The sequence below is a fragment of the Amblyomma maculatum genome, chromosome 6 (assembly GCF_055883805.1).
Source record: "Amblyomma maculatum isolate TAMU_Amacu chromosome 6, ASM5588380v1, whole genome shotgun sequence".
NCBI lineage: Eukaryota > Metazoa > Arthropoda > Arachnida > Ixodida > Ixodidae > Amblyomma > Amblyomma maculatum.
This window is the reverse complement of record NC_139349.1, coordinates 5,141,120-5,162,330: the sequence shown is the minus strand read 5'-3', so window position 1 is coordinate 5,162,330 and position 21,211 is coordinate 5,141,120. Positions and strand designations below refer to the sequence as shown.

Sequence of the window (21,211 nt, the reverse complement as noted above, 5' to 3'; positions counted from 1 at the left end):
ACGGCTTGGCTTTAGATTGAAAAACCCGCTCTTATTTCCGTTTTTCCCCACCATACTTGGGTAATGCTACAGATCTGCTTTTACCGCCATTCAAAATTTACTGGAATATAAACGTCTACCTTGATGATATTTTTTCAAGCATCACTGAGCTAGAAATCACACAGTGTTCATCTCCTGTGTGCGTTGTGAGTTCTCCATCTTCGTTTTGTTTACTTCTCTCTTACTTACCCCGCAATCATTTTATTTTTGGCATCATCATCATCATCATCATCCTGATTATACCCACTGCAGGGCGAAGGCCTCTCCCATATTTCTCCACTTAACCCGGTTCTGTGCTAGCTGCATCCACTTGACCCCTGCGAACTTCTTAATCTCATCCGCCCACCTAACTTTCTGCCGCCCCCTGCTACGCTTTCCTTCCCTTGGAATCCAGTTTGTTACCCTCAGCGACCATCGGTTATCCTCTCTTCGCACTACATGTCCTGCCCATGTCCATTTCTTCTTAATTTCCACTAGAATGTCGGTAACTTGAGTTATTTCTCTGACCCACTGTGCACGCTTCCTATCTCTTAATGTTACCCCTACCATTTTTCGTTCCATAGCCCTCTGGGTTGTCCTCAACTTAAGTAGAACTCTCTTGGTTAGCCTCCACGTTTCAGCCCCATAGGTGAGTACAGGCAAGATGCAACTGTTGTATACTTTCCTCTTGAGCGATACCGGTAAGCTGCTAGTCATAATCTGCGAGTTCTTGCCAAATGCGCTCCATCCTAATCTTATTCTTCTTGTTATTTCCTTTTCATGGTCCGGATCTGCGGTTACTACCTGTCCTAAGTAGACATATTCGCCTACTACTTCCTGTATTTCGCTACCTAATGTAAACTGCTGTTCCTTCCCGAGGCTGTTGAATATTACCTTAGTCTTCTGCATATTGATTTTCAAGCCTACCTTTCTACTTTTTCTGTCTAGGTCATCAATCATTATTTGTAGTTCATCCCCCGAGTTGCTTAGCAAGGCAATGTCATCAGCAAATCGCAGATTACTGAGGTATTCTCCATCTACCCTTATCCCTAACTGCTCCTATTCCAAGTCTCTGAATACTTCCTCTAAACAAGCTGTGAATAGTACTGGGGAGATTGTGTCTCCTTGCCTAACACCTTTCTTTATGGGAATTTTATTACTTTCTTTATGCAGAACTATGGTTGCTGTGCAGCCACTATATATATCTTCCAGCACTTTCACGTACGGCTCGTCTACCCCCTGATTTCGCAATGCCTGCATCACCGCCGAGGTTTCAACTCAGTCAAATGCTTTTTCGTAATCAATGAATGCTATGTATAAGGGCTGGTTATATTGCGAGCATTTTTCTATCACCTGATTGATGGTATGGATATGATCGATAGTAGAGTACCGTTTCCGAAACCCTGCTTGATCCTTTTTGGCAACGAGTGCATAAATCTCAAACATTCTCTGTGCAATCAAGTTTTGGCCCATCCCCCTGTGTGGGTATGTGCCATTTGTTAAGCACATCAACTACACGTTAAGCTATAGAGATTATGTAGTAGCCTAATGCAGAGGCAATCAAAGTTGATCTGCCCTCTCCACCGTAGTTTCTAACCCTGTTCACGGTGCCCATCACGTGATACCTGACGTCAGATGATGGTAGAGTGCACGGATTCTGTGCCTAATTGCCTTAGTGTTGCACTGCTTTGTCCAGGTGCCCAGAAGACGTGGTTAACCCCTTTGGGAGCCCTTAAGTTAGTAGAGCTTCATCTGCCGTATCTTAGAATTTTTGCACGACATTTAATTGGAGTACATATAGTGACAGCGGCTGTTGACAACACCAGTGTTGCGAGGGTACTTGGCTATATCTTAGGACTGTGTCTCAAATACTTGAAACTAACTATTATTGGGTGCGGTGCAGTGACAAAGAGCAATTATTGGCCGGCGTAATGAATGGAATGCTAACCAGCTACAACCAACAGACACCTAGGTCTGAACTTTAGCGTCAAATGTTTTGCAGACCTTCTCGACGTCTGCGTTCGCAAAATGTATTCTGAAAGGGCGGCAGCGCTGGCGTTGCTCACTGAGCTGTTGCAATTCGTGCTTAAGACTTGTACTTACTGGCAGGCATGTGTGCAAATAACTTGAATAATTTATTCCCCTGTGCACTATTAAAATCAGGCGCAGTAACTATCATGCGAAGACGATTGGATTTTCTGCTGCTTTCAAACTCAAAACCTTTTGTCTCGAAATCGCCGCTCTCGCCCCTTAGCTGTAAAAACTGGAAAGTACAACGCGGTCTATTTCAATGCGTGTGCGTGCACCTCTGTGCTGACGTGTGCGGGTGTTTGTAAGTACGACCGGTCTCAGTGCTACTCTTGCGTCTGCTGTATCCGATGTGAAGCTGTACGTGACGACCTTCGGCGAGCTGTCAGCCGCAACACGTACTCTTCAAATGAATGGACGCCTCGCTATTAGAAAGTTCGTCGCCAGTTTGCTTTGTCACCTGATGGAACCTCTAGAGAACCGCTATTTATGTCAAGCTCCAACCACGAGATTCACTTGTTTTTTCCAATTCTCTTCTTCTCATCTCCCTTGATTACATCTTTTCGTGGAACAGGATGTTTGCTCTGTCTTTCTGTTTAGAGTACGCAGAGATTAATTTTGTCTCATTTGAGCACGCGGCAAACCTCTGCTTATTTTCTGTCTGCGGCCGGCATCGAAATCAATTTGCACGCCTAGAACAGAAGCACAGGTCGACGGGGGATTTCAACGGAATAGGATCATTGAGGCCATGGGAACAACGAAAAGTAGTGCGTTAAACAGAAAACTCCTCTAGGGCTACGATGAACATTTTAGCACTGCTACGGAGCGTCTGTCGGACAGAATGCATGGGCTGAAGGAAAAATCTAGACGCTACGGGTAAGCAGAGAACCTCCTTTCCTGGCGCAGTGCCTCCTCGTCTCACCATGAAAAAAGCCGCGAGAACTTTCCAGAAGGGGCAAGAACGCACGATCGACCTCATCCTAGGGCATGGCCCAGGCCCACCTCTGTAATCGCGCCTTTGAAGTGGCACCGCCTTCGGACTGCGCCTTCCTGAAAATTTGAGTGCGTTCTGGCGCAACAAGAGAGAGGAGCAGTCTCGCGCGTGCTGCGGTGCTTGCGCTCTACCTCGGTGGTGGTGGCGAAAAACTTTCATTACGAAGGCCAAAAATAACGAAATTACAAAGCAGCGTTGCGGGTGGCCTTCGGACTGGCGGTTGTCGCGTCCAGGCCGTGTCTGGTTGCGACCACCTCCGCCCACGTCACCAGCAGAAGTTGTACGTCCGGCTCGGTGCTGGATGCGGACTGCTAAGGTGGCAAGAGGAAGGGGGAAAGTGGGCCGGGCAGGAAAAGAGAATATGAGCGTAATTGACGCGGGAACTCTCGCATAATCGGCAGGCCGGCGAATACGTCCGAGGAGAGCAAGACGGGCTGGAGTTAAAAAGATGTGGGCCTGAAGGTGGCACCGCAAGTGTTGGTGGTTCCGGGAAAGAGATTTGTGCGGATGGGGTAAGGTGAGACGAGAAAGGCGGTAGTGCAAGGTGATATCTTGGTACCTGAGGAGTGCGTCACGCGTACCCATTCCCGGCTGGGGCGGGCTTGCTCGGTAACTGGAATTGCGAACAATGGAATTAGCCACCTCATTGCCGGACAAGCCGCGTGAGCAGGTACCCAGATAAATTGGATAGGGTGAGAGGGGATGATGCCGGAGCGCAAGATACCGATGGCAGTGGGTGCCACCCGTCCAACCGCTCAGTTGTAAATCGCAGGCTTGGAGTCACTGAAAATGTATTCGGCGGAGGTGTGAGTAATAGCGAGAGCAATAGCTGCCTCCTCGGCCTCGACAGAATTCGAAGGGTAGACTGATGCAGTTTGAATAAGTCTACAAGAATTGTCAGTCACTGCAATGGCGTGTGCTTGGTAAAAGCGCTACGCGGCAGCATCCACAAATAGCCACTGCACGTTGCCGTCCGTACAAATTCCAAAGCGGGAGGCTCTCCTCTGCGATAGGAGTGGTGTTCGGGATGCATCTTCTTAGGCAGGAGGCTCACTGTTAGGAGGGAGGAAATGTCTGAAGGAATGGGCAGTGAAGTGGGAAGAGGGATAAGAGGGGAGTGCATAAGAATGGAGAGAAGTGCGCGACCCAGACGGGTGCGGAAGAGACAGAGGGGCAGAGCCGTGCGATGGGCTTCTGTAAACTCTGAAAGCGAGTTATGGACGCCCAAGAGAGAAGCCGAGCCGTCAGTGTTGATGTAGCAAGGGACAGGACAGACGAATATATGCCTGGAGAATGAGGATATTGACTTTGTCCTCCTCAGTACGAGAGACAGATTAGGAAGAGAATACATGAAGCGGCCTAAAACGCAGACCTGGACAGGGCAGCGGAGCTCGTGCTTGCGCATGCCGTGGTGGCGGTTTGCACAGCGACGTATGAGGCGTAAGTGTGGTGTACAGTGTTTGTGAGTCAAGTGATGAGGGTAGTGCTTGCCATTGGACTGAAGAATCTCTCGGAGCTACGGCGAGCAATAACCAGCTACGACAGCGTTCAGGTTCGAAATGTTTATTTTATTGCGCTGCTCGCGCTGAGGCGTCTAGTGTCAACCTCTTCTTCTTTGTCCAGCGCCGTGCCGTGGCTTGCGATAAGAACGCTGCGTGAGGGGCGCTACAAGGCTCCTCCCCGTAGAGCGGAAGTCACGGGATGTGCCCATGCAGTGGACCAGTTTGGTGGCAGAGTCGGCAGAGTCGAAGCGAGAGTGAGTGGAGAGGTCACGGTTGGAGGAGCGGCAATACAGGCAGGTTTCAGCCTGTCAGCAGATACATCTTCATGACCGTTGATGTCTAGGGTTAATGTCTTCGTCGCACGCTGGAGCCTGCGGAACAGTCCGTCGTAGGCGGGCATTAGGGGGGGACGGACGTAGTCATGGCGAACGGAAATATGGCTGCAGCAGTCCAGATCCTGGCTCAAAAACACAGATTGAGGGTGATGATTAGAAGGGATGACCGGAGTGATGTGTCGAAATGTGTACTGGAGGTCCCGGAGGTAGAGTCCAGCACCATGGATGAGCGAATGGGACAAGGAGAGAATTCCCTAGGAAGTCGCAGGGGAACGCCATAGACCAGCTCAGGAGAAGAGTAGGCGAGGTCTGCCTTCAGTGATGAGTGGATGCCCAGAAGGAGGCGGGGAAGATGGTCGGACCAGCGTTTTCTCGATTGATAAGTGGTAAGGGCAGCATTGAGTTGGCGACGAAGACATTCCACCATGCCATTTGCCGAATGATTGTAGGCAGTCATACGAATGTGACGGACGTCCAGGATGTTGGCACGGATGGTGAAGAGGGCCGACTGAAACTGGCGGCCGCAGTTGGTGCTGGCGACAGACGGGCAGCCGAAACAAGACGCCCAGCCGGCCATGAAGGCCGCACCAACTGTCTCTGCCGCAGCGTCAGAAATAGGTATAACCTCTGGCCAGCGGGTGAAATGATCCACACATGTGGGCAAGTACGAGGCCCTGCGGGATGACGGAAGAGGTCCACAATGCCATGTGGACGTAGGAGAACCCCGCATTGTGAGGCAGAAAAGGAGAGGCAGGCAAGGCGGTAGGCCATTGAACTTTCACGCGCTGACTTTGACAGTAGGTTCGTGCCCAGCGACGGATATCGTCATTCATGCTCGGCCATAGGAAACGCTATCTAACCAGCTTCTATGTGGCACGAATACCAGGGTGGCTCATGTGGTGCAATTTGTCAAATATGGCGCGACGGAAAGCCAAAGGTACGTAGGGGGGCGGAACACCAGTTGATGTCTCGAACGTAATCAATGTGGAGGAAAACGGCAGCGGACATTCAGTGAATGACAGGGACGTGAACGAGAAACTAAGGCGATGCAGCTGTGGGTCATTGCGCTGTGCGGCTGCTAACTCATTCATGTTCACTGGTGAGTCGGACGTCATGGCACCGACACGAGAAAGTGCATCAGAAGCAATATTGCCCGGTCCATGGACGTGATGGCGATTCACTGTAAACTCTGAGATAAAGGACAGTTGGCGAATATCGTGTTCGGTGTAGGTGCTGTGATTCCGTTGGAAGACAAACGTCAAGGGCTTATGGTCTGAGACGGCGTGAAAGTCTTGGCCCTCCAGGAAGTGGCGGAAATACTTAATGGCGGGGTACACCACAATGAACTCTCGACTGAAGGTGCTGTAATTAGGCTCTGGTGGCTTTAGCTTTTGTGAGAAAAACAGAGGCTGCCACCAAGAGATGTGCTGCTCAAGTACTGCGCCGACTGCAATGCTAGGTGCATCAGTGACAAGACGCAGGGGAGCGTTAGGAACTGGATGTATTAGCAAAGTGGTATCTGCGAGCACCTTCTTCGCAGCAGCGAATGCAGCTACAGTGTTGTCATTCCACTCAAGTGGCGCAGCTGGATCTTTTTTGATAGCCAAACGTTGGTTAGAGGCTTCAGAAAATTGGCACACTTGGGGAGAAAGCGGCGGTGAAAGTTCAAAAGGCTCAGGTATTCTCTGAGCTTCTTAAGTGATGTAGGGGGTGGAAAATCTTGAACGGCCTTTACTTTGCTGTCCCCATGCCGGATACCTTGTGGAATGACAAGATGGCCGAGAAAGGCAATTGTAGCGACGTCGAGATGGCACTTGTCCAGATTGATTACGAGGCCGTGTTCATCAAGGCATTGGAAAAGGGCGCTCAGGTGAGCTGAATGCTCATCCTCGGAGGAGCTTGGGACGAGAAGATCATCGATGGAGGCGAAAAAGAAGTCAAGGCCTCGTGTAGCCTCATTTATAGTTCGCTGAAAAGATGTGCTGTGTGGCGCAATCCAAAAGGCATCCTCACATCCTCAAAAAGTTTGAATGGTGTGATAGTGGTCGTCTTCGAAATATCAGCGGGCTCCAAGGGGATTATTTGATGGTAAAACTTCACTAAGTCAATCATGGAGAAGATCGTGCATCCAGCCAAATTTGATTAGAAGTCCTGTATGTGAGGAAGTGTCTGGTAAGGTGTGAGCATTGAGGGCGCGGTAATCTCCACATGGCCTCCAGTCGCCAGCATCTTTCTTTGGCACAATGTGGAGTGGCGATGCCCAGTTGCTGGAGGAAGGGCGCACAATGCCGAATTCAAGCATGTGTTGAAACTCAGGACGAGCGATAGCGAGGTGTTCTCCAGACAGGCGGCGAGGGCGAGCAAACCCAGGTGGTCCAGAGGTCGCGATGTTTTATCGGTGACTCTCTGGTAGGCGGCTTCCTGATGTTGGAAAAACTGGCAAAGATTTTCCCGTACGGGGAAGCAGGGACAAGAGCACTAAGACCTGTCGCCGAAGAGGTGGAAAGTACGCCATTGACGGACAGTTTCGTGCTGAGATGGATGAAGCGATGGGCCTGAATATCGACAACAAGGTTGAAGCAACGGAGGAAATGAACGCCGAGAACAGCTTGCGAGACATCGGCAATGATGAAAATCCAGCTGAAAGTCCGGCGCAATGCGAGGTTAAGTGTAAGAGATCGTTGGCCGTACGTACGGATGGGGGAGTCGTTTACCGCTTGGAGCGGGGAGGTCGACATGTTGTGACGCGCTCTACCCAAGCTGCTTGTATTACACTGACTGACCTGTGCTCCCGTGTCAACGAGGAAGCGAGCGCCAGCGACCTTCACCGAAACCTAAAATAGGCGGCATGTCCGTCCACGAGTACCGCTTGCTGCCGTCAGTAACCGGTCACAGCGTTTTTCGACCAGGAGCACGGGTGGGCGCACTTGCGGGCACAGCTGTCGAAAATACGGTGGTACCAGCACACAGCTGAGGAGGAGTTTTGTCGCGCTTCGGATTGTTGGAGTTACGGCGAGGGTGGTGGTGCCTGGGAGTGGCTTCGGGACTGGAACTTCGGCTGAGAATGGTGTGGCAGGGGCGCGAGCTCATCAAACCGCCTGGCTATAAAGCATCCTGTCGCTCTTCTATGCTCACAAGCTGGGAGGCTGTGATAGTAATGGAAGGTGGTGCGGTCACGGCGCTGACGCTGGCGTGCCTTGCGTAATCCGCAACATGGTCCGCGAGTTCGTCGAGCTTGTCCAGAGTGACATCACCCGCAGCCGCGAGTACGCGGACCATATTCTGAGGGAGTCGCTGGAGAAACAACTCACGTAGTAAACTGTCCGGCCCCGAGGGGGAGTCTCCAAGGAGCTGTCGCATGCGACGGAGGAGCTGCGAAGGACGGCTATCACCGAGGTCTGTAGCGGTGAGGAGTTGCTGGAGTCGGCTGTGCTCGGACGCTGATTTGCGGTCAACGAGAGCCGCCTTCAACTTGGCAAAAGTTTGGGCGGTGTCAGGCGAGGCGATAATGCCCGCTAATTCCTCGGCGTCGTCAGGAGACAGGGAGGACACGAAATAAAGGAATTTGGTTTCCTGGCTGTTGATACGCCTCAAGTGGAAATGCGCCTCAGTATGGAGTAGCCAGGCACGAGGGCTGTTGGGCCAAAATGGTGGCAGGTTGAGTGGTTGAAACGCGGCCAACGAAGCGCCATTATGCCGATCGTCCTGGGGCGGGTCGCCGGCTGTAGGAAGGGTGGAAGAGCAAGCAGAATCCAAGTAGGATGGCGGGGTTGCGTGGTCGATGCTGAGTCACCAAATTTGTCGGAGCTTAAAGGAGGAATAACCAGCTCCGGCAGCGTTCGGGTTCGAACTGTTTTCTTTTATTGCGCTGGTCGCGCTGAAGCGCCTAGTGCCAACATTTTCTTTGTCCAGCGCCGTGCCGTGGCTTGCGATAAGAGAGTGGAGCGAGGGGTGCTACAAGTCCAAGAATGCGGAGGCTAGAGATGAGAGGAATGGGTGTGCCGTTAAGGTAGACAGTGACAGGAGAAGGAGATAGGAAGGCGATGCCCCGAGGCAGAAACGGCAGGAGCTCTGTTTGGACGGGGAGCAAGTCAATCCGATATCCCATGCATGAGTCTCCATGGCATACACACTCGCCTGGAGTGTGACCTCCATGTCACCCAGATTTCCTGTGGTCACTCAGAGGGTGTATCATCGGCGTGGAATGCATGCGACAGGGATGGAATATTGCGTAGAGCATGTGCCAGTGTTAAGGTGATGTTGAAAAGAAGAGGGGGCAAGACAGAACCTTGAGGGGGTAGCCTTGTTGCCAAGAGAGAATGAAAGGGAAGCAAGTGGACATTATGCGATTTCTGTTGTGTGTGGGCAAGGAAAGCGGTGATATAAGCATGAACACGGGATCAGACATGGAGAGATGAGAGTGTCCAAAATGGTGGTTTGGTGTACATGGTCGAATGCATTAGTAAGGTCCAGCGCAAGTGCAGCTAGAGTGCGCTTGTGGTGGGAGGAATGCAGAACATCCTTAGAAATATGGAGCATGACGCCCTGAGTTGACAGCTCTGAGCGAAAGCCGAACATGGAGTCTGAATACAGGTCATGACCATCAAGGTAGGTTTGGAGGCGGGACAGGGTGACATGATCGAACAGCTTGCTGAGAAAGTAGGTGAGAGAGATGGGGCGGAGGCACTCCAGGGCAATAGGTTTGCCGAGTTTGTGGATGAAAGAAACACGTAGATGTGTCCAGGACGACGGAAGAGTGCCAGCTTTCCAGTGTGCATTGGAAAGGTTGGTAAGGGCTCGTAGAGAGGGGGTATCTAGGTTGTGGAGTGCCTTGTTAGTGACGCGGTCTGGACCCGGGGCAGAGGTGAACGTACCTCACCCAGGGAGATTTCTGCATCAAGGTTTGGACTGGGGGATCATGAGTAAGCGGGAAGAGGTGTAGCGGGGTCGGTGCAGAAGTAGTGGTTCCGGAGGGCCCCCAGAAATGCTATATCGTTGAGTGAGGACGAGTGAAGGAGATAGAATATATCCTTGAGCTGGTACGTTTTGATGTGTATAGGGTCTAGCAGCACCCTGAGAAGCGACCACGTGTCATGAAGGTCCAGGTTATCTGCCATGCGGTTGCAGGTCTGGCCCCACTTTTGCTGAATAAGGGAAGAGCAGTGCTCCTCCATACCCGATAGGCTTAGCACATCGGCTGCGTGGCAGAGCACCAAAAGCAGTCTAAAAAGGCGACAATGAACTGCAATGGGCTCCCAAGGTGACACACGGATCATCTGACCTTCACGGATGATTTGGGTCGAGTTTCGTGAGGCAAGGATGGAGAGATCCGGTGAAACAGGTCAAGAAACGCAGAACCCATGCAAAGCACGTCCGTTCAACTCCGCGTCTGGAACGCGAATCCCCTCTACCTCGGCTCCCTTGTCCTGTTTGCAAATTTGGAACATGATTACACCATACCGGGATAGTTGATTCTTTATCAGGCTCCAACTGTGAAAGCACGCAGACCCAGCTTTGTAGTATGTCATGACTTCGAGTGCCATTCGCGTGCCCTCTCGTAGAGTAGGGCTAATATTTGAGCTCGTCGTTGTTATTGGAAGTCGCCTCTACCTTTTTTTATGTACTGTTCCATAAATTTAATATTACTGCGAATAATATCAGCCAACTAGTGTTAAAATCTAATGATGTCCTTAGTAAACTCTCAGCCTGGACCAAAGCAAATAAAATAAAGGTAAACCCAATTAAATCCAAAGCCATTATATTTCGAGCTAATAATAAAGTAGTTTCTCCCCTAGATCCATTCATTTTTCAAGACCAGCACATAGAGATAGTTCACGAGCATAAGGTTCTAGGTGTATACTTTTCTTCGCATCTTAGATGGGACGCTCATATAAACCATATTTCTAGAAAGCTCTCGACTGTTACTGGTGTAATTTCACGTTGTCGCACATTGCTCCCCATAAGTGCTAAACTACAAATTTACTATGCTCTGTTCCTTTCTCATGTTAACTACTGTACTCTAGTATAGGCAACAACAACTAAAACAAACATGAACAAGCTTCTTGTGTTGCAAAGAAAAATTATTCGTCTCATCGCAAACTTAGAACCAACATCAATTGTTCGACCCTTAACAACATCACTTAATATGATCAGTGTGGACAATATTTATGAATATCGTTTGTTACAATTAACATATTTCGGTTCGACAGGTATGGGTAATTTCTTGGTAAAACTTGCATCTCTTGAACACCGCACTGCAATAGTAAACACTAGATGCACTGAAACGTGGTCTCTACCACATTTTATAACAAACTACAAAGTACAATCCTTGGCTCATAATCTTCCCGTTTTCTCAACAAACATAAAAACACAGTTGGTTTTAGTCCTAAGCAGTTAAGAACCTACTTCGTGCATATATAATCTATTCATGCATGTGTTCTTTAAATATCATACTCACCTTTACGAACTTTCTGCATTGAGCTTGTTCCATTGTTTTCATCATTGATCAACTTTTTTGTTTTCTTTTCATATCGTGCTGCAGAGATATACATTGTATAATACTTTTGATGTAATGGTCATATTGTTCACGAACTTTTGGAATCTGCTGTTTGCTCCTGCTCTGTTGTGTACCGGTTTCCTGGGCCTCTGTCAAGCTGTTTGTACAGCTTTTAGCCCAGGCGACCATCCACTTGTTGGAATAAATCTGATTTGATTTGATTTGATTTGAATGTTGTATAAAGGTTAGCTTCGCTTGTTGCACCGAGTGCATCGTCATCTGCCTTCGTGAACAATGTCGCCTGTCAAATCGACGGCCACCTCGAAGAACCGTAGTGCAGAAGAGAAAAAGAACATCGAACCTGACCTTTACTGAATGCCCCTTTTCGCCTGGCGCAATGGCTAACACTCAAAATTCGGAAGCTTGGGAGCCCCTGCTACAAAGCGAAAACCTTGAGACCCAAAAAGAGGTCGTCCACCTGGCGGCTGAGGCCGCGAAGAATCAATATATTGTTGTGCTCTTCTAGTCGCGGAGTCCCAGTCCCTATTCGGGCCTTCATACTTGAATGGGGGAGTAGGGGAACCTCCTATATCGGTAGCAGTCAAATCAAATGAAATCCGGCTGGCTGTGCGGCACTAGGGAAAAGTGATCATAATATACAAAGTGGCAGTAGAAATGAGCTGTGGATTAAAAGTGAATTCTCTCAAGCAAGAATGTGTATATGGCAAAGCCGTGACCTTTATGTATGCAGGAAGACTTGAGAAGACAGATCTGTGACTGGATGGCTGTCAGGTAGGATGTGCGGCACTAGGAAAAAGTGATCATAATATACAAAGTGGCAGTAGAAATGAGCTGTGGATTAAAAGTGAATTCTCTCAAGCAAGAATGTGTATATGGCAAAGCCGTGACCTTTATGTATGCAGGAAGACTTGAGAAGACAGATCTGTGACTGGATGGCTATCAGGTAGGATATGCGGCACTAGGAAAAAGTGATCATAATATACAAAGTGGCAGTAGAAATGAGCTGTGGATTAAAAGTGAATTCTCTCAAGCAAGAATGTGTATATGGCAAAGCCGTGACCTTTATGTATGCAGGAAGACTTGAGAAGACAGATCTGTGACTGGATGGCTGTCAGGTAGGATGTGCGGCACTAGGAGAAAGTGATCATAATATACAAAGTGGCAGTAGAAATGAGCTGTGGATTAAAAGTGAATTCTCTCAAGCAAGAATGTGTATATGGCAAAGCCGTGACCTTTATGTATGCAGGAAGACTTGAGAAGACAGATCTGTGACTGGATGGCTGTCAGGTAGGATGTGCGGCACTAGGGAAAAGTGATCATAATATACAAAGTGGCAGTAGAAATGAGCTGTGGATTAAAAGTGAATTCTCTCAAGCAAGAATGTGTATATGGCAAAGCCGTGACCTTTATGTATGCAGGAAGACTTGAGAAGACAGATCTGTGACTGGATGGCTGTCAGGTAGGATGTGCGGCACTAGGAAAAAGTGATCATAATATACAAAGTGGCAGTAGAAATGAGCTGTGGATTAAAAGTGAATTCTCTCAAGCAAGAATGTGTATATGGCAAAGCCGTGACCTTTATGTATGCAGGAAGACTTGAGAAGACAGATCTGTGACTAGATGGCTGTCAGGTAGGATGTGCGGCACTAGGAAAAAGTGATCATAATATACAAAGTGGCAGTAGAAATGAGCTGTGGATTAAAAGTGAATTCTCTCAAGCAAGAATGTGTATATGGCAAAGCCGTGACCTTTATGTATGCAGGAAGACTTGAGAAGACAGATCTGTGACTGGATGGCTATCAGGTAGGATATGCGGCACTAGGAAAAAGTGATCATAATATACAAAGTGGCAGTAGAAATGAGCTGTGGATTAAAAGTGAATTCTCTCAAGCAAGAATGTGTATATGGCAAAGCCGTGACCTTTATGTATGCAGGAAGACTTGAGAAGACAGATCTGTGACTGGATGGCTGTCAGGTAGGATGTGCGGCACTAAAAAAAAGTGATCATAATATACAAAGTGGCAGTAGAAATGAGCTGTGGATTAAAAGTGAATTCTCTCAAGCAAGAATGTGTATATGGCAAAGCCGTGACCTTTATGTATGCAGGAAGACTTGAGAAGACAGATCTGTGACTGGATGGCTGTCAGGTAGGATGTGCGGCACTAGGAAAAAGTGATCATAATATACAAAGTGGCAGTAGAAATGAGCTGTGGATTAAAAGTGAATTCTCTCAAGCAAGAATGTGTATATGGCAAAGCCGTGACCTTTATGTATGCAGGAAGACTTGAGAAGACAGATCTGTGACTGGATGGCTGTCAGGTAGGATGTGCGGCACTAGGAAAAAGTGATCATAATATACAAAGTGGCAGTAGAAATGAGCTGTGGATTAAAAGTGAATTCTCTCAAGCAAGAATGTGTATATGGCAAAGCCGTGACCTTTATGTATGCAGGAAGACTTGAGAAGACAGATCTGTGACTGGATGGCTATCAGGTAGGATATGCGGCACTAGGAAAAAGTGATCATAATATACAAAGTGGCAGTAGAAATGAGCTGTGGATTAAAAGTGAATTCTCTCAAGCAAGAATGTGTATATGGCAAAGCCGTGACCTTTATGTATGCAGGAAGACTTGAGAAGACAGATCTGTGACTGGATGGCTGTCAGGTAGGATGTGCGGCACTAGGAAAAAGTGATCATAATATACAAAGTGGCAGTAGAAATGAGCTGTGGATTAAAAGTGAATTCTCTCAAGCAAGAATGTGTATATGGCAAAGCCGTGACCTTTATGTATGCAGGAAGACTTGAGAAGACAGATCTGTGACTGGATGGCTATCAGGTAGGATATGCGGCACTAGGAAAAAGTGATCATAATATACAAAGTGGCAGTAGAAATGAGCTGTGGATTAAAAGTGAATTCTCTCAAGCAAGAATGTGTATATGGCAAAGCCGTGACGTTTATGTATGCAGGAAGACTTGAGAAGACAGATCTGTGACTGGATGGCTGTCAGGTAGGATGTGCGGCACTAGGAAAAAGTGATCATAATATACAAAGTGGCAGTAGAAATGAGCTGTGGATTAAAAGTGAATTCTCTCAAGCAAGAATGTGTATATGGCAAATCCGTGACCTTTATGTATGCAGGAAGACTTGAGAAGACAGATCTGTGACTGGATGGCTGTCAGGTAGGATGTGCGGCACTAGGGAAAGGTGATCATAATATACAAAGTGGCAGTAGAAATGAGCTGTGGATTAAAAGTGAATTCTCTCAAGCAAGAATGTGTATATGGCAAAGCCGTGACCTTTATGTATTCAGGAAGACTTGAGAAGACAGATCTGTGACTGGATGGCTGTCAGGTAGGATGTGCGGCACTAGGAAAAAGTGATCATAATATACAAAGTGGCAGTAGAAATGAGCTGTGGATTAAAAGTGAATTCTCTCAAGCAAGAATGTGTATATGGCAAAGCCGTGACCTTTATGTATGCAGGAAGACTTGAGAAGACAGATCTGTGACTGGATGGCTATCAGGTAGGATATGCGGCACTAGGAAAAAGTGATCATAATATACAAAGTGGCAGTAGAAATGAGCTGTGGATTAAAAGTGAATTCTCTCAAGCAAGAATGTGTATATGGCAAAGCCGTGACCTTTATGTATGCAGGAAGACTTGAGAAGACAGATCTGTGACTGGATGGCTATCAGGTAGGATATGCGGCACTAGGAAAAAGTGATCATAATATACAAAGTGGCAGTAGAAATGAGCTGTGGATTAAAAGTGAATTCTCTCAAGCAAGAATGTGTATATGGCAAAGCCGTGACCTTCATGTATGCAGGAATACTTGAGAAGACAGATATGTGACTGGATGGCTGTCAGATAGGATGATTGCTTTGGTGACATTTCAGGGATTTAATTTTCATTATTTCAGGAGGATCAGGATTGCTGACTTCTCTGCGCAGAGCTTTACTATCCTAAATTGGAAAGAATTGCGAAATTGCATCATCCATCATGTCGCATAAATATGTAGTAAAAGCAGTGCTCTGATGTTATGGTCAGGTTTAAACCTTAGGTACAACATTGTGGATAACAGAAAAAGATTCCATATAATAGGTATTTTTGTGGCATGTTAGCATCTGCACTCTATCCACAGTTGTGACTCAGTCGCGGAAATTAAAGAAAAAAAATTGTAGGGTCTCCCAGATATTTCTTCAGAGGAGAATGGCAAAAGCCTACTCCTCCTCTTCTAAATCTGCCACTCATCGTTTACATCTTATCGGCGTTCGTTTTAGTGCTACATGTAAATATTATCGGTTTGCAGGAAAACAATTTATCGGCTATTACATTACTTCCTAACGCGAAATTTGACTGCAACTCATCAGCTATTTCAGCTTTCCGATAGATTGAGGCCAAGGATTCAAGCAAGACATGTATGTGCAATTACAGACAACCGTTTATTTTTCCCGTATATTCCGTAATACCAATTACTTCCTCTTCCGCGGGTGACAGATACTGGGCCTTTCTTTTCCTGTAAAGCCCTTAACTGGCTCTAAGTTTCCATGGAGGCGAACTAAGAGACATCCGTGTGATGTGCATTGTCAGTGTGCGTTAAAGATCCCCGGGTGGTCGAAATTACTACGAAGTCCTCCACTACGGCACCCCTTTCTTTCTGCTTTCACTGCCGCCTTCCTCTCTTCCCTTACGACGCGGTTCAGATGTGCATAGTTCGATGGAGGCGAAACGAAGAGGCGTCCGTGTGCTGTGCAATGTCAGCCCCAGGTGGCCGAAATTGCTCCGTAGCCCTGCACTACGGCTCCTCTTTCTCTATTTTCACTATCACACCCACCTTCCTCCCTTCCCTTACGGCGTGGTTGAGGTGTCCACAGAAAGCAAGTGGAGACAGTTACCGCGCCTTTTCCCTTCCTATAAATCAATCAATCAGTCAGATGTGCATAGAACAGGTGCACAGAGGTTGCGCCTTTCGTTCTCTGTGAACCTCAATTGTTCATATTGTTATACTAGCAAGCATTTAAAATGGCGGCAATAGAAACGTCTGCTTCTTTTGTTCTTGCATTTCGCAGCAGCTGCATTGCATTTTTTTTGTGATAGTTGCTTGTACTTCAGGAATATTTAAGCCACGAGTGTTTGACTTGGGTGCTTCATCAGAAACAGAGGAAAGTTTCTCTCCTGCCAACTTCAGCTGACTCGTGGCTTTCTGCGGCCTTGTTTTATGGCATCTTCAGTGCTTATCAAGCTCTTTTGAAAGTCGCTATGTTATTACTGGCTTCAGACCAAATTATGCGAGAGGAATTAGATCGTATTTTTTCTTGTGTGTGCGTGTGTTTATGTGTGTGAAACCGGATAGGCATTGGAACACGTTCAAAATGTAAGCAAACGCCTCCACAGCCCTTCAGAGTCGAAAAGAAGTTTTAGTGCGTACCAGCTCTGACCTCAATCACAGATTTCGCTGGCGGCGGTCCGACGCCTGCTCCCTCTCTGAGCTTGACGCGCGAAGGAGACGGTGACGTCGCGAGCGTATTAGTAGTGTTGCGCCGCGTCGCGCGTCTTATGCAGTGAGGAGGCAGAGCAGCCTCACGGCTGCACCAAGCAAGAGTGCGCATATCACACGTCTACCTGTAGCGGCCGTCTTCGGGCAATTCTGTACAAGCGCGTGTTACTCCCGACTGAGTAGCCACGTGTCGCTCCCACACTCTCAAGTTCGGACTATGTTCCCTTGCGTCAGTCGCTCCTAGGCCTTCACTGACAGCAGGCAGGTGGTCACTCGACCAGGGCTGACGAGTTTTATAAAGCCTTACTTGGCTGTTTCCTAAAACGTGTCCACGAAACGTGGAAACAAAAAGCGGAAGTAAAACATGGAAGTAAAATATGGAAGCAGAATGTAACGTGTAAGATGACGTTACATTGAGATGAGACTGGCACTCATAATATGCATGCAATGACAAGTGATATAAATGTCATGTCATTTTAGTCATTATAGTTTAGTCATGAGTCATAGCCCCCGTTTTTCCAGTTTTTATTTTTCTGTTATTTCTAATCATTGATAAATTAACACTAAATTTTCTTAATTAGTACCGTCAAGTATTCGCTTTGCATTCTGAGCATTTCCACACATTTGAACCCCCTTTTTTCAATTTTCATTTGTTTTCATTTATTTCAGTTAATCGCTCAATTGCGTGCTCTCGACTCTTAATATGTTAATAAACATTCGGGTGCACTGACTTTTAATTTAAGCATTATGGCGCCGTTGAAGCCCCCTATTTCCTACTTGTTCATATCTCAATTATTTTGAAACTAATTGATCAATTGCACTGAATGTTTTGCTCGTATCATCGAGCATTTCTTTTTTATTATTTGCATTTTGACACCTTTGAACGCCTCCTGTATCAATTTTTTCGTTTTTCATTCAAATAATTAATTAACCATTATTTACAAAGATTTCATAAATTCTCCATCGTTTATCGCACACCAGGCGATTATCAATCACTGGAACCATAAATTAGGATCCTACGATATTTTACAAAGCCCCCGATTATTTCCTGCACTCGGTGCCGACAGCTACAATACGAAGACGACTTTTCGACCGAACGAGATGTATAAGCTTCTGATTAAAGTAGGGTTAGCCGTATAGTACTGAAAGAGGCCAGCAAATGCAAATATTACGCCAAATTGTGCCCCTGTGGCAGCTTGACTAGGGAGGGCCCATGTCCTTTTAAACAAATCGCTTCTGCATCTGCTGCACATGAGTTGCATTAGGTTACACATGCCAGATGAACTACGATAAGGTACGCTAGATAACAACTTCATTGCATTTTATTGAGCTGTGGCGATAGCATAGTACTCTCGTGCGTGGGAGAGGGAAGCTGGTCTATTGAACAGCATTAGCCTTCATATGCCTCACACAAATCATCTATTAGACAGTGACGATTCGCTTACGTGGTCATGAAATCACAGAGAGGCTATTTGTTCAGCGCAGGCTTTAATAGGTTTCCTGACTTGTATGGTCAGGTGTTCACGTCTGCCTGGCTGCGTTCACGTGTAGGCTAAAGTCTGTGGACCTTGGCGCAAAATTTTGCAAGCTTCTGATAGTCTTGGAGAGGGAATCTAAACCAACCTTTGTTACGGAAAGGAGAAATAGATGTGGGTGTGTCAATTGGCGTGTAAGCGGGGCTGTGAACGGATTTCAACTCTTGCATCATATTTTTTCACCTTCTTGTCGCCGGTATTCTGAAATTTATGGGGAGAAAATCACGGGATACAAATGTGCAGTGTTTGTAGAGAAGAGGCAGGCCGATATTTGTAAAATCTTAAGGACTGTAATGCTAGCAGGGTGATTGCATAAATCTGCTGGTTCGCATTAAAAGTTTGAAAGAATGTATATTCCAATGTATGTTCCTCTAAGTTTTATCTGTAAACATATGCAAACAAATACTTTCGCGAATTAATGAGCTGCCGGTAATTTTCAGACAATAGCCGGAATTCGTAATTCTGCATTTGCTCTCACTTCTTATATGCAAGGATCCGAATCTGGGTCGTCCCAATGGTTTTCGAGCTCACGCGCTTTCGATTTAATATGTAGTTTCACATCGCACTGTATGGCGTCAAAAAAAGAAAAAAAAAAGCAGGGAAGGATAATTTCTTAGCAGCTATTAAACTCGAGTTCTGCATTTTTCTTTCTGAAGTCGGCGCCTAACCCGAATCGTGCTGTTGCGCTTAAGGTTGGGTACAAGGTGAGCGAGGAAATGGTGATGGATGCGGTTAACGTGTGGAATACATTCATTCCATGTTTCATGCGGTTTCACTACGGATATGAATTTGCAATATGGCACCAGGCCATGAGAAATAGAGTGCCTGCAAACCTAACTACGCTATTCATACTCTGTGAAGGAATAGGGGTGTCGCTGCGTCTGCATGTCATGGTTGTGGGAAGCGTGGAACGTTTCTCGACTGCAGTAGTTGCGCCACTTGTTGTTAAATGCTTGTTATGTTAACCTTTCTGGCTAGCATCCCAGCTTTCGCTCCTACTCTTTATCCATGTGTACATATCTACCTTGATGGCACTGCGTACATATTTCCGGCTGCTTCAGAAGGCACAATATCTATCTCAATGCAGCTGCCAGAATTATTTACTGATTAGACTCAGAGCATCAAAAGAGCATTAGCTTTGCAGAAAATCTAGAAGCGTCGTGCAGAAAATAATTTGTTTTAATGCCATTGACAAAAACCGCAGGATCAAATGGAACGCATATCGTAACAGCCCGCGCAGCGAATATAAGAGCAACATTCTGCAGGGAGTATGCAATACGGGTGCTGAAACTGCATTTAGATTGTGGAGCTGTTAGAGAGAGATGGCGCATGCAAAATAGTCGCTACGCAACCTTATTACACATTGATACTTAAGGTGAATAATTTGACGGCTCCGTTTTTCAGATAATTCATCGTGAGGTGATAGTTAAAGATGACGCTGGTTCACTATAAAATAATTGCTCTCATATAACCGTGGCCTGCGACTAGTAATGAATAAAGACTTAGGCATCACATCCATTGTCGTATTGCTGTTAGCACTGCAGTCAGAATATTTAAAGCCGAATATCATGGCAGCGCTTGAAGCTGCTTTTGGGTCAGCCATATAAGCGATAGATGCTGTAGGCTGTTTTGTGGAGAATTCGGTAGTGATGCAATGTATACCTTAGTACCAGGGAAGAAAACAAATTTCCTTGTGCTTCGGACTAATACTGCTCGTGTTTACTATGTAGTTCAGTCTGCGACTATTCTTTGTGTGCATGCCTGAGCCACGTAACCATGGCGCGGTGTCGCAACGAGCTGGCTAAAGCTGCAGCCAGAGAGAAACAGACCCGCCAGATTACGCCGAGCTCACGAGAGGCAGCTTCGCTAATGGATAACGATCATTACCATCCCCCTTTTTCGTTTTATTGTAGCGTCAAGCTTGTGCACCCAGTTAATTACAGGTGGTGTAATTACTGCAGCTGAGATATTTTCCACGCTTTGCAAAACCACCGCACGCAAACGCAGCGTGGTACAGTGACAGGGCTATTCATTCGCGGGCAGTATATATGAATGGCGTCGTTAGATATGCAGGCACTTTGTTTCTCGTGATACCGAGTGCCGCGTTGCACATTCACATCCCCAGTGAAAGGATACGCGTGAAACATGGAACAAATGTATCCCACGCGTTGAACGCATCCGTCACTGTTGTACTGTTTCCTCACTAACCTCAGGGACGGATATATTGTGCCCAACGCTTTGCGTAATTCCATTATTCGTGTTGCTCGAAATTCTGTAATATGTGGAGTTCGAATTTAATAGCTGCAAAACATTCTTCTTTTCGGCCTTTTGGGGCACCACACTATGGGCTGTTAAACTACATATGAAATGAGTAGCAAAGCGCAGTTCAGTCTTGCCAACCGTATCCTGAAGTTGTCTTATTTATGTGTAGGAGGCTGTGAGCGCAAATATTTCCATCAAAAATAACTTACTTCAGCTTAAGTATCGGCTAAACAGGAACGGCGTGAAGAATGTGAGAAAGAAGATCACTTTGCTACAACACAGGAAGAACTATTCTTTCGTGAAATAATAACGTCGTTTTCAACGCATTTAATGAACGTTGTTCAATAATTCATCACAATAACGAACTATATCTTTACCAGGGGTTGTACGCCAAAGCAACATGGAAGCAAGAAGTCCGCGAACCGTGCGATATCATAAGGGATGAAGACAGCTATTATTCACGTAATTTTTCCGTCGAACAGATGAGAGAGCCCCCAGTCAGTCCATATGGCGAGTTGACGTG

General features: G+C 46.7%; 1 pseudogene; it reads right to left on the bottom strand.

Moving 5' to 3' along the window:
* Positions 1-5,004: 5,004 nt before the first annotated feature.
* Positions 5,005-8,237, bottom strand: LOC146184963 (uncharacterized; annotated as a pseudogene).
* Between the last annotated feature and the right edge of the window lie 12,974 nt (positions 8,238-21,211).